The following is a 12743-nucleotide window of genomic DNA, read 5'->3' as shown; positions in this document are numbered from 1 at the left end:
TCTTGTGCTTGGCTGGCTTGCTTATGTAAGGCATTAAGAACCTGCTGTAAGATCACTCCACAGCTAGCTTGAAATGTCGCTGATGGAACTATCCAATCGGTACCTTAGGTATAGCTCATTTGGTTTGGACGTTGTCAAGAAGGGCAGTCACGTGTGTTGCAAGGTAGAGGATCACTGGTTTGAGCCCTGTATGGAGACAGGGACAGTGGAGGAAGCTAAACTGTTAGCAGCACACTGGTGTCGTTTACACTTACGTTTTTCCATGAGCAGTGGCCCCATACAATCTTATTAAAGGTAGACTCCGCGATATGACGAACATGCAGAAAGTAAACAGCATAGTAGGTCCATTTCTGCAACAACTAAGAGCGTTGAAGTGCGAGGCTCAACTTCGCTATTTTGGTCCCCTGGTTCCACACTGAAACAGTGTGAAGCAAACCCATACAACATGCATAGATACTGTGTGTGACGGTGTGAGAACTAAGTTTTGCAACTCGCTCATCTCAATATCTGCGGTGCTGCTCGTAACGCCATTTTGCTGAGTCTACCTTTAACTTCCCGGTGTGGCTTTTTCGCCTTTATCCAGATTATTCATCAGGTCCAGCTGAAATTATAATATAATGACAGAGCTGCATTTTCCCTTTTCCTGTTTTTCTTTAGTAGTGACAACTCCTGTTGTGAGAATGAGTATGAATCTACTGAGTGCCATAAAAATAGCCCACATTGAAATGAATGACATATTTCACAGACCCATATATTATACACTGTGTTTAGATGAATCTTGCAATCTGTAGGCTATTTGACAGTCCCTGTTATCACTATCAATATCCAGCTACCAGCTCCTGCCTTTAGGGGACCTATTCTTCATAGACAAATCCTATAGAAAACGGCTGAAAGCACCAGACACCAGTCCCTTCCTGCCTTTTGCATGATCCGCCCCAGGTTTTAGGGTGGCCCATTGAAAGCCAGCTGTTGCAGAGCGGGGAGCCGGCCCAACGTTTCTCCTCGTATTTTTTGGTTTAGGAGTCCGACTGGCGCTGGCAGATCGGTGTGTGATTGGAGCAGCGCAGAGATTGCCTGGAGCACAAGCCCGACGCACAGACACAGGCCCCCGAACTATAGTCGCATTGTAGACTGTTTCAGCATTGTATTGGCGACTTTCCGAAAGGCTTGACATCGTCGTGGAATACGACTGCATGTTTTATTTTTAGGATATGTGATGATATGCTTCTCATTCGCCTCTTTTAGGCTACAATAACATTGGAGCCGTGCAGTTTTTGAATTCATTGTGTCCAATCGAAGGGAAAATGTGGATGCGTGCGAGGGGGATATGGGAAAAAAACTATTGATTAATAGTTCCGAACAGCATCTCGCTAAGGAACAGTTTGTCCGGTCCTTGGGGACGCATGGACTTGGAGAGAGAGATACCTGCCACAAGAAACAACACGATCTGTCCCTCGTAATTGGAGCATGCATCGGAACCACGGACGTCTTTGTGTTGCCCGCTGCGTATTCCGAGTTTGAGGGGGGCCTCTAGCCTGCTAAAGGGGTGACCACTCTCTCCGTGTTCCTTCAATGCCAAACCGAAATATTCGTCAAACACCATTTGGGACTGTTCACCTCAAATGTAAGTATTCAAACATTGGCAGAGCATTCCATCATCGCGTCTGTACGCTTGTGAGCCTGTTTGTGATAAAGGTGGGAGTTTTTAGAGGCTGAGTTGAGAAAATAGACACTTCATTCCTTACGATATCGGTGTGGTACAAGTCACTAACTGACATTTTATCGAATTTCACTCCATTTTAAAAACACTTACAGATTGCTTGTTATTGACATCGCTTGAAAATAAACCAGTCTCTGTGAAAATGAGGTCTGTCTGCTACTGCATTCTATAACATACCAGCCTAAAGATTGTACATTCTGAATAAATGAAATAATTGCATTTTACCAGACATCAGTGGTTCTCACATTAAGCGACTCCGGGCCATGGGTTATATACGTATATATAAAAAAGTTGCATGAGGCTTATCCAGATGTGGTTTCTTCAACGGCCATCGTTGCTCTGAATTTGATTCAATTCAAACTATGAATGAGAAAAAAAATCTAGGCTAGTTATACAATGACATGCAATTAATTAATGGATGGATAAGAGGGCTACTAACTGAAATATAGTATTATGTGTTTTATTATGTCTGTCTCGAAATGAGGCGTTCTTGTTCTCTCGGTTGTGATCATTAGAATATATCTCACCTGTGATGCTGAGGTGTTGGGTGAGTCACTGTAAAAGAGACAGTAGCATAGTCACCTTGGATTTGAAAGAAAATGACAATTTATGTGCATTATGGTGGCTTGGCTATAATTATTTTTCTAGGTAACACGCTTTCAATTACAGAAGTGCAGTGACACTGTCAAATAAATGTAACATCGCCCATTACATGTAATCCTGTGGACACAAGGACCTAAGTCAGGTGCTGTCTTCATCGACCTCTCCACTCCACGGCTGTAACATGAGATAATTTCACTGAACATGTATAATTCACAGATATCTAAGCCAACCATGTGTGATGACACGCACACACACGCCAGTGCCTTATCTTATTGCCCCTGAGAGCTCAGCATCTCAGGGCTTGTAAGTAAGCGTTTCACTGTAAGGTCTACACCCGTTGTATTCGGCACATGTGACAAAAAACAATATTTGATGTGCTGCCGTGAATAGAGAGAGGCCTAGGCTACTAAAGGCATCAAATACAGCATTCGTTTAAGGGACAGGTCGAAATTTAGAGGGGAGGGGGGGCTGGCCCAACTCAAGGTGTCATAAAAAAAATGCACCCCCCCAACATTACAAATATTTTCACATGACCCTCCCCTTGTACGGTAAAATAAATTGCACACCCTCCCCTCCTCATAGAATTAACTCAAAATAATGTTTACTACCGCAAATAACAATAACTGTGGCGACCCTGTTTATAACCCTGAATATTGACTTTGCCACATCAGTATGCACGGAGGAGTTCACCCTCCCTGCCTGTTTCATCACACTACGATCAGAGCTGGCTGCAGTCAATGATCAGCTGGGGGGAAATCAGATTTTCAACATTTTGATGCCATATTTATAATTGTATAGAATATATGCAACACGTTTTCCACCAACAGGTTTATGTGCCAATGCACTGCACAACCAATGTACAAAGCATACCGATGTTGGGCACTTCAATATAATGTTTTACTTGTTCAACACCACAATACGTAGACTATTCCAATCACGACAAACATAACATTTATCTCTCCCTGCCTTGTAGGCTTATCCAGTATCGAAGGCTTAGTTTGACAATCTCCGAGTGTCATTAAACTTTTTGGTGTTCCGTAACAGATGTCTCTTTCCATTCACCAAATGGCCACTGCACAGTTTGGATTTTTTATTCAATTATTTAACCTTTATTTAACTAAGCAAGTCAGTTAAGAACAAATCCTTATTTACAATGACGGCCTGCACCGGCCTAACCCCAACGACACTGGGCCAATTGTGCGCCGCCCTATGGGACTCCCAATCACGGCCGGGTGAGGTACAAACTGGAATCGATCCAGGTTCTGTAGTGACGCCTCTAGCACTGAGATGCAGTGCCTTAGACCGCTGCGCCACTCGGGTTGATTTTATTTGTCAGTAGTTAAAAAAAAAAAATGCACAGTACAAAGTTTTTTTAAGTCATCTGTATTGAACAATAAAGTCGGGGACTTAATTCCATTGTGGTCTATTTTTATACATAAATACATATACAATTACAGAGATGCAGACAACAAAATGCTCAACCTCCAGATGAGTATGAGGGGGGATTTTAGGTACGGTTCTTACAAGCTTGTTTTGGCTGGCCTGTAGCTTATTCTTTAGATGTTTGGGGCTGCTGGTGAACCATGATGTGCAGGCATAATCAAAGTGACATTGGACTAGCGCACTTGCTAGAGTCTTTAGGGTGTCTAGCTGGGTTTCCATCCAATTTTGACAGATTTTAATGTGAATATTCTAAAATCTGCATAGAAACAATATATATGCGCAAGAAAATAGCCGCTCGGTAGGATAATTGTATTGTCCCTAAACAAGATCAATAGCAGAGCTTTTTAAGCTGAATGTACCATGTCTTCGCTGTCATTTCATGCGCAATGATGTGGCTTTTATGTGTGGTATGATTGCTAGTTAGCCTATTGCACATCTGGACAAATGATCTACCAACCACTATTGTCACTATGAATGATGGATAGACAGGTAGACTATACTGACCTGTGGTATAGTAAAAGTTAGCGCTTAGAAAAGCGTAGTTTATAAATTATTAGTCTAATAAACTATATATAACAGAGGTGATGCAGTAGCTTACCTGTAGACACAACACTCAACTCACTACAGGGAGTAAATGTTGTTTGTGTTGGCCCATTCCATTTTCTACACTGGTGATGTGGCCTATTTAACTTAGTCAAATCATAATGGGGAATGCACTTGAAAATATAAGCATTTTTAACAAGGTTATTTGATAAAATACTGGAATGGCCTATTCGTGATGGTAAAATCGAAATCCTGTCTAATTTGTTTTCAGTACCGGTCTAGAAACCGCAGGAGCATCATTTACTCATGTCAGAGTTGGGATGGGGAATTCACTGGGACAAATGTCCCATTGCCCCCCTTCTCCCTACTCCTCCGCTCCCCCGCCCCAGACGCTATCTCTGTATGTTGGTCCATTTGTCCAGGCCCGGGGTCTCCAGGGGAAGTGCCATCTCATCTCACATCAGCTTGAGTGCAAATGGCTTCAATGTATGCTAGTGTGATTTCTCGTGGTTTTTCGTAACTATCAATTTACATATCAAAGTGGCTGCATTTCAATGGCAAGAACTTGAGCTACCTTCCCCCAACCAGTTTTGTCCGGAGAGGAGATGGGTGGTGGTGTGCTATAGAATAAAAATGTTGTTGTTTATTGCAGACAACTGTACAACATCAATATTCTGTGTGTGTGTGTTCTTGTGTTGGATTGCAAATGCATATTTAGTTAGGATTGACAGAGTTGGTAGGCCGCCATAATTCAATCCAAAATCCCCAAAGTAAGTAGCAAAAATAGAAAACTACTCGTTGCCGTGTTCACTTGGGGATTTTGGTAGGAGCTTATTTAAATATGTTGACTTGTGATTAATTTTTACAAAAATGTTAAAACTAGAACATGATTTAAATTAAATTAATTTAAACCTTTACAGCTCACTTTTAGTTTGCTATTGCCTCACATAATAAAAGTATAAAGTAGGGCTATACTTGGGATGAACACCAGAACCCCTCCCCTCAGCTCTTTTATAAAGATACCTCAAGGTGTAACTGCACAATAGGCCTACATGCTTTAAGTGCCATGTTGTGTCATTAGTTTTGTAAAAAAATATATAATTATAATAATTCAAGCTAAAAGGTCAATAGATTTTTATTTCAGGGCTGCTGTGTAACGAAACACAGTTTTTGTTAATTACACGTTTTACTGTAAATCAATACAGATTTCTGGATGCCTCTTCGAGAGCTTTGTGTAAAGCACTGTTTTGAGCAACCAATGGCCTCTAATGTTTCTCTGTTAAAGAGATAATGTTTATTTTCAATGCAATGCAGCTGTTGCTCTTCTGTGAAAGAATGCCTTGCTGAGTGTGGTCTTGCTGTGTTTATTTAATAAAAATGTTTCTTTAATATCTTATCAAACATTACCTAATAGGGATGTCGAACACAACTCATTCTTTCCATTTTCTTTCTATTTCTTCTGGAATTTACATAGCTCAAACCCATTATTTGCAGCTCAGGTTTCTATAAATCAGGGTGACCTATAGAGGAAGGAAGGTCCTAAAAATGGACCCAACTCGTGTATCAAATCAAATATACGGTTCTCTTAGCTACCGCACGGCGAGCGGTGCCGATGCACCAGGTCTGGAACCAACAGGACCCTGAACAGCTTCTACCTCCAAGCTATAAGACTTGTAAATATATAGTAAGTCTCAGTAGCTATTTTGTTAACTATTTAACTATCTGCATTGACCATTTTCTTGCACTAACTTTTATGTCTCATCACATATGCTGCTGCTACTCTTTATTATCTGTCACTTTATTCGTAGTTATACTGAACAAAAAACAAACAACATGCAACAATTTCAAAGATGGGTGGGCCTATGCCTGGCAGCCAGGCCCACCCACTGAGGAGCCAGGCCTCGCCAATCAGAATGGCTTTTTCCTCACAATAGGGCTTTATTACAGACAGAAATACCCCGACACACACACACACACAACCCTCAAACAAACGCGCAGGTGAAGTAGCCGGATGTTGAGGTCCTGGGCTGGCGTGGTTACGCGTGGTTTGTGGTTGTGAGGCCGGTTGGACATACTGCCAAATTCTCTGAAACCAAGTTGGAGGCAGCTTGTCATAGAGAAATTAACCTTCAATTCTCTGGCAACAGCTCTGGTGGACATTCCTGCAGTCAGCATGCCAATTTCATGCTCCCTCAAAACTTGAGACATCTGTGGCATTGTGTTGTGTGGCAAAACTGCACATTTTAAAGTGGCCTTTTATTGTCCCCAGCACAAGGTGCACCTGTTTAATGATCATGCTGTTTAATCAGCTTCTTGATATGCCACACCTGTCAGGTGGATGGATTATCTTGGCAAAGGAGAAATGCTCAACAACAGGGATGTAAACAAATTTGTGCACAGCATTTGAGAGTAATAAGCTTTTTGTGCGTAAGTAGGATTTTTGTGATTTTTTTATTTCAGTTCATGAAACATGGTACCAACACTTTACATGTTGCGCTTATATTTTTGTTCAGTGTTTATGTACATACCTACCTCAATTACCTCGTACCCCTGCATATCGACTCGGTACTGGTAACCCGTGTATATAGCCAAGTTGCTCATTGTGTGTTTATTACTTTTATTATTACATGTTTTACTTTTTCTATTATTTCTCCATTTTCTTTCTCTCTATTGTTGGGGAGGGCCTATAAGTAAGCATTTCACTGTTAGTCTACACCTGTTGTTTACGAAGCATGTGACAAATACAGTTTGATTTGATTGATAGGACCTCAATCTGCAGTTGCTACAACCATTTTTTTTCACGTATAAATGAATGATATGTACCCATTGATTCATGACGAATATAATGTATAAATGCATCATTAGCTTAGTTCAATTGTCGTACCCCATCAGTACCCAAAATATAAGCTTGTTTTACTCCAATGTTTGTAAACCAAGGTAAATGTGAAGAAACACTATATACAGTGCCTTCAGAAAGTATTCACACCACTTGACTTTTTACACATTTTGTTGTGTTAGACTGAAATTAAAATTGATTAAATTGAGACTGTGTTACTAGCCTACACACTTAAAAAATTTTTTTTTTAAATTAAAATTAAAAGCTGAAAAGTCTTGAGTCAATAAGTATTCAACCTGTTTGTTATGGCAAGCCTAAATCAGTTCAGGAATAGAAATGTGCTTATCAGGTCACATATGGACTCACTCTGTGTGCAATAATAGTGTTCAACATGATTTTTGAATGACTACTTCATCTCTGTACCCCACACAATTATCTGTAAGGTCCCTCAGTCGAGCAGTGAATTTCAAACACAGATTCAACCACAAACACCAGAGAGGTTTTCCAATGTCTCGCAAAGAAGGGCACCGATTGGTAGATGGGTTAAAAAAGAAAATGCAGACTTTAAATATCCCTTTGAGCATGGTGAAGTTATTAATTACACTTTTGATGGTGTATCAATAAACCCAGTCACTACAAAGATGCAGGCTTCCTAACTCAGTTGCCGGAGATGAAAGAAACCGCTCAGGGATTTCACGAGGCCAATGGTGACTTTTTAAAACAGTTAAAGTTTAATGGCTGTGATAGAAGAAAACTGAGGATGGATCAACAACATTGTAATTAATCCACAATACTCACCTAAATGACAGCCGGAAAAGATGGAAGCCTGTCAGAATCAAAATATGCATCATTTTTGCATTAAGGCACTAAAGTAAAACTGCAAAAAATGTGGCAAAGAAAATACTTTGTCCTGAATGCAAAGTGTTATGTTTGTGGCAAATCCAACACAATAAACGGAATAGAGCTAAGCACAGGCAAAATCCTAGAGGAAAAACAGGTTCGGTCTGCTTTCCAACAGACACTGGGAGACAAATTCACCTTTCAGCAGGACAATAACCTAAAACACATGGCCAAATATACACTGGAGTTGCTTACCAAGATGACATTAAATGTATGGCTGTCTAGCAATGATGAACTACCAACTTGACAGAGTTTGAAGCATATAAAAAAAGTCTCTTAGAGACTTACAGAGGGATTCAAAACTGTAATTGCTGCCAAAGGGGATTTCTAACAGGTATGAATGCATTCTGAAGACACTGTAGCCTCAACATGGTTAAAACTATACTTTTGATATCATGTATGGCCAGTCCTTGCTTCCATCCTTGCATCCATAGATCTGTCTATGAATTTGAGAGTGGTTAGCTTTTTACAGAAACAGGGGCGGGGATTTCAATTTATTGTTTCAACTGCTGATTGCCAGTTTAATAGCGAAGAAACCTTGCTGTCCCAAATGGCACCATATTCTCTATATAGTGTACTACTTTTGACCAGGGCCTATAGACCTCTGGTCAAAAGTGAACTAAACTCAGCAAAAAAAGAAACGTCCCTTTTTCAGGACCCTGTCTTTCAAAGATAATTTGTAGAAATCCAAATAACTTCACAGATCTTAATTATAAAGGGTTTAAAACTGTTTCCCATGCCTGATCAATTAACCATAAACAATTAATGAACATGCACCTGTGGAACGGTCGTTAAGACACTAACAGCTTACAGACGGTAGGCAATTAAGGTCACAGTTATGGAAATTTAGGACACTAAAGAGGCCTTTCTACGAACAGCTGATTGCCCTCGCAGTGGCAGACCACGTGTAACAACATCTGCATAGGATCGGTACATCCGAACATCACACCTGCGGGACAGGTACAGGATGGTAACAACAACTGCCTGAGTTACACCAGGAACGCACAATCCTTCCATCAGTGCTCAGACTGTCCGCAATAGGCTGAGAGAGGCTGGACTGAGGGCTTGTAGGCCTGTTGTAAGGCAGGTCCTCACCAGACATCAACGGCAACAACGTCACCTATGGGCACAAACCCACCGTCGCTGGACCAGACAGGACTGGCAAAAAGTGCTCTTCATTGACGAGTCGCGGTTTTGTCTCACCAGGGGTGATGCTTGGATTCAGGTTTTTCGTCAAAGGAATGAGCATTACACTGAGGCCTGTGGAGCGGGATCGATTTGGAGGTGGAGGGTCCGTCATGGTCTGGAGCGGTGTGTCACAGCATCATCGGACTGAGCTTGTTGTCATTGCAGGCAATCTCAACGCTGTGCGTTACAGGGAAGACATCCTCCTCCCTCATGTGGTACCCTTCCTGCATGCTCATCCATACATGACCCTCCAGCATGACAATGCCACCAGCTATACTGCTGGTTCTGTGCGTAATTTCCTGCAAGACAGGAATGTCAGTGTTCTGCCATAGCCAGCGAAGAGACCGGATCTCAATCCCATTGAGCACGTCTGGGACCTGTTGGATCTGAGGGTGAGGGCTAGGGCCATTCCCCCCAGAAATGTCCGGGAACTTTCAGGTGCCTTGGTGGAAGAGTGGGGTAACATCTCACAGCAAGAACTGGCAAATCTGGTGCAGTCCATGAGGAGGAGATGCACTGCAGTACTTAATGCAGCTGGTGGCCACGGCAGATACTGACTGTTGCTTTTGATTTTGACCCCCCTTTGTTCAGGGACACATTATTCCATTTCTGTTAGTCACATGTCTTTGGAACTTGTTCAGTTTGTGTCTCAGTTGTTGAATCTTGTTATGTTCATACAAATATTTACACATGTTAAGTTTGCTGAAAATAAATGTAGTTGACAGTGATAGGACGTTTCTTTTTTTGCTGAGTTTATATTAGAGGTCGACCGATTAATTGGCATGGCCGAATAATTTGGGCCGATTTCAAGTTTTCATAACAATCGGTAGTCGGACATTTTGGACGCTGATTATGGCCGATTACATTGCTATCCATGAGGAAACGGCGTGGCAGGCTGACCACCTGTTACGCAAGTGCAGCGTCAGAAGGACCTTGTGGCTGCAATGAGCCAAGGTAAATTGCTAGCTAGCATTAAACTTATCTTAAAAAACAATCAATCTTCCCGTAATTACTAGTTAACTACACATGGTTGATGATATAACTAGGTTAACTAGCTTGTCCTGCGTTGCATATAATCAAACCGGTGCCTGTTAATTTATCATGGAATCACAGCTTTATTCAACTTCGCGAAAAAAGCACATTTGTTGCACAAATGTACCTAACCATAAACATCAATGTCTTTCTTGAAATCAATACACAGAAGTATATTTTTTTTAACCTGCATATTTAGTTAAAATAAATGTATGTTAGCTGGCAATATTAACTAGGGAAATTGTGTCACTGTTCTTGCGTTCAGTGCAAGCAGAGTCAGGGTATATGCAACAGTTTGGGCCGCCTGGCTCGTAGCGAACTGTGTTTCTTCCTAACCAAGACCGTAATACATTTTCCAGAATTTTACTTAATTATGACATAACATTGAAGGTTGTGCAATGTTACAGCAATATTTAGACTTAGGGGGTTGCCACCCTTTCGACAAAACACGGAATGGTTCCGTATTTCACTGAAAGAATAAACGTTTTGTTTTCTAAATGATAGTTTCCGGATTTGACCATATTAATGTATTTCTGTGTGTTTATTATATGTAAGTCTATGATTATTTGATAGAGCAGTCTGACTGAGCGGTGGTAGGCAGCAGGCGGCTCGTAAGCATTCATTCAAACAGCACTTTACTGCGTATGCCAGCAGCTGTTAGCAATGCTTGAAGCACAGCGCTGTTTGACTTCAAGCCTATCAACTCCCGAGATTAGGCTGGCAATACTATAGTGCCTATAAGAACATCCAATAGTCAAAGGTATATTAAATACAAATGGTATAGAGAGAAATAGTCGACGCGTCATAATTCCTATAATAACTACAACCTAAAACTTCGTAACTGGGAATATTGAAGAACTGGGAATATTGAACCACCAGCTTTCATATGTTCTCATGTTCTGAGCAAGGAACCTAAACGTTGGCTTTTTTACATGGCACATATTGCACTTTTACTTTCTTCTCCAACACTGTGTTTTTGCATTATTTAAACCAAATTGAACATGTTTCATAATTTATTTGAGACTAAATAGATTTTTTTAATGTATTATATTAAGTTAAAATAAAAGGGTTCATTGTTCATTCAGTATTGTTGTAATTGTCATTATTACAAATATATATAAAAATCAGCCGATTAATTGGTATCGGATTCTTTTGGTCCTCCAATAATCAGTATCGGCGTTGAAAAATCCTAATCGGTCGACCTCTAGTTTATATAGGGAATAGCAAGCCATCTGGTACGCAACTCCAGAGGCAGTGGATGTAAAAACGTATAAAGCGGTGCGTCTGTTTAGGGGTCAGTGGCCCTGATCATCCTGCCTCCCGGTCGTAAAGTGAACGCAGTACTCCACACACACACACACACACACACACACACACACACACACACACACACACACACACACACACACACACACACACACACACACACACACAGAGAGAGAGAGACTCACCTGCCATCTTCAATCACAAGGGGCCGGTTTGACAGCTGTCTTGTTATGTTTCTCTGACACACTCACTGTCAAAAGCTAGGAACAAACAGATGGAGACTGAGCTAACGGGAGGAAATGAAGGCGACAGGGGTGTGAGGAAGACGAGGAAGATGGGTTTGTTTGATCAGTATTTAGTCTTAATCGCGAATGCCCATCATAGCTTTTTCATCATCCGTCTTCCTCCTTTTTATATCCACTTAGATAAATGGACTGAGACTGGAACAAATTGCATTGTGTTAGGTTAGCTGACCAATTCGATTTAATGTATTCCTTTGGTATTTCTATTGAGAACAGGGCATCGGAAAGGGTCAAAATCTCCCTCACCACCCTCTGTGCTTTAAATGACAGTTAACTTTCCCCCACTGCTTCTTAAATGGATGTTTAATGATATGTTGAGGCCCTGGAGCTGAGCTATAGAGCAAATCAGCCCTGGATATGTTCACACCAAACAGCTCCCTCCTTACTTACCCTCCCTAGTCCTTTCAATACGGAACGCTTTCCCCACTGTTAAGAAAGCAAACCCCCTTGGTGTTGTTGAAGTCCTCGTCTTCCAGAGGGGAGCGGAGGGGCTGGTCGTTTTTTGAGTGATGGATGATTTTTGGGTCCGTGTTTAACCCTTTGGAGTGTGTAAAGCTGTCCCAGTGGGATACGTGTCGCTGGGGTGTGATGGATGGGCAGGTGTCCAGAGGCTCCAACTATCAAGAGATTAACAATGACCTGTGAGTTGCCTGGACCACCTTCAGAGATGCTCTGTGATGCTCTACCACCACTGGACTGGAGGGCATTAGAATAAGAAGACACTGCTCTGAGTCTTGTCTCAGGGGAATGGACACGTGATGTGCTTTATTTGGTGGTCTGACATACCTTCAGGTCACAGGAAGTGTGGCGCTTATAGAGGTCAGGTGGTATGCTTTTGTCTTGGTAGGGTGTATTAGGCTGAGGCCCATCTAAGGCCTGCTACGAATTATGGTTTTTGTTATCAATGATT

The 12743-nt window shown here is 41.5% G+C and overlaps 1 protein-coding gene across 6 annotated transcripts in view; it reads left to right on the top strand.

The window, feature by feature from the left end:
* The first annotated feature begins 1000 nt into the window (after positions 1–1000).
* The window catches only part of LOC139560502 (adhesion G protein-coupled receptor L2-like), a 113885-nt gene continuing 102142 nt past the window's right edge, over positions 1001–12743 (top strand). For 2 of the 6 annotated variants that reach the window (XM_071377358.1, XM_071377357.1), the window contains exon 1: positions 1001–1624. The gene's annotated coding sequence lies outside the window, so the exon portion shown is untranslated. The remainder of the gene's footprint in view (positions 1625–12743) is intronic. The other 4 variants (XM_071377356.1, XM_071377354.1, XM_071377352.1 and 1 more) reach the window with 3 other exon arrangements.

This window comes from Salvelinus alpinus, chromosome 30 (assembly GCF_045679555.1).
Source record: "Salvelinus alpinus chromosome 30, SLU_Salpinus.1, whole genome shotgun sequence".
Taxonomy (NCBI): domain Eukaryota; kingdom Metazoa; phylum Chordata; class Actinopteri; order Salmoniformes; family Salmonidae; genus Salvelinus; species Salvelinus alpinus.
This window is presented reverse-complemented; position numbering and strand designations above follow the sequence as displayed.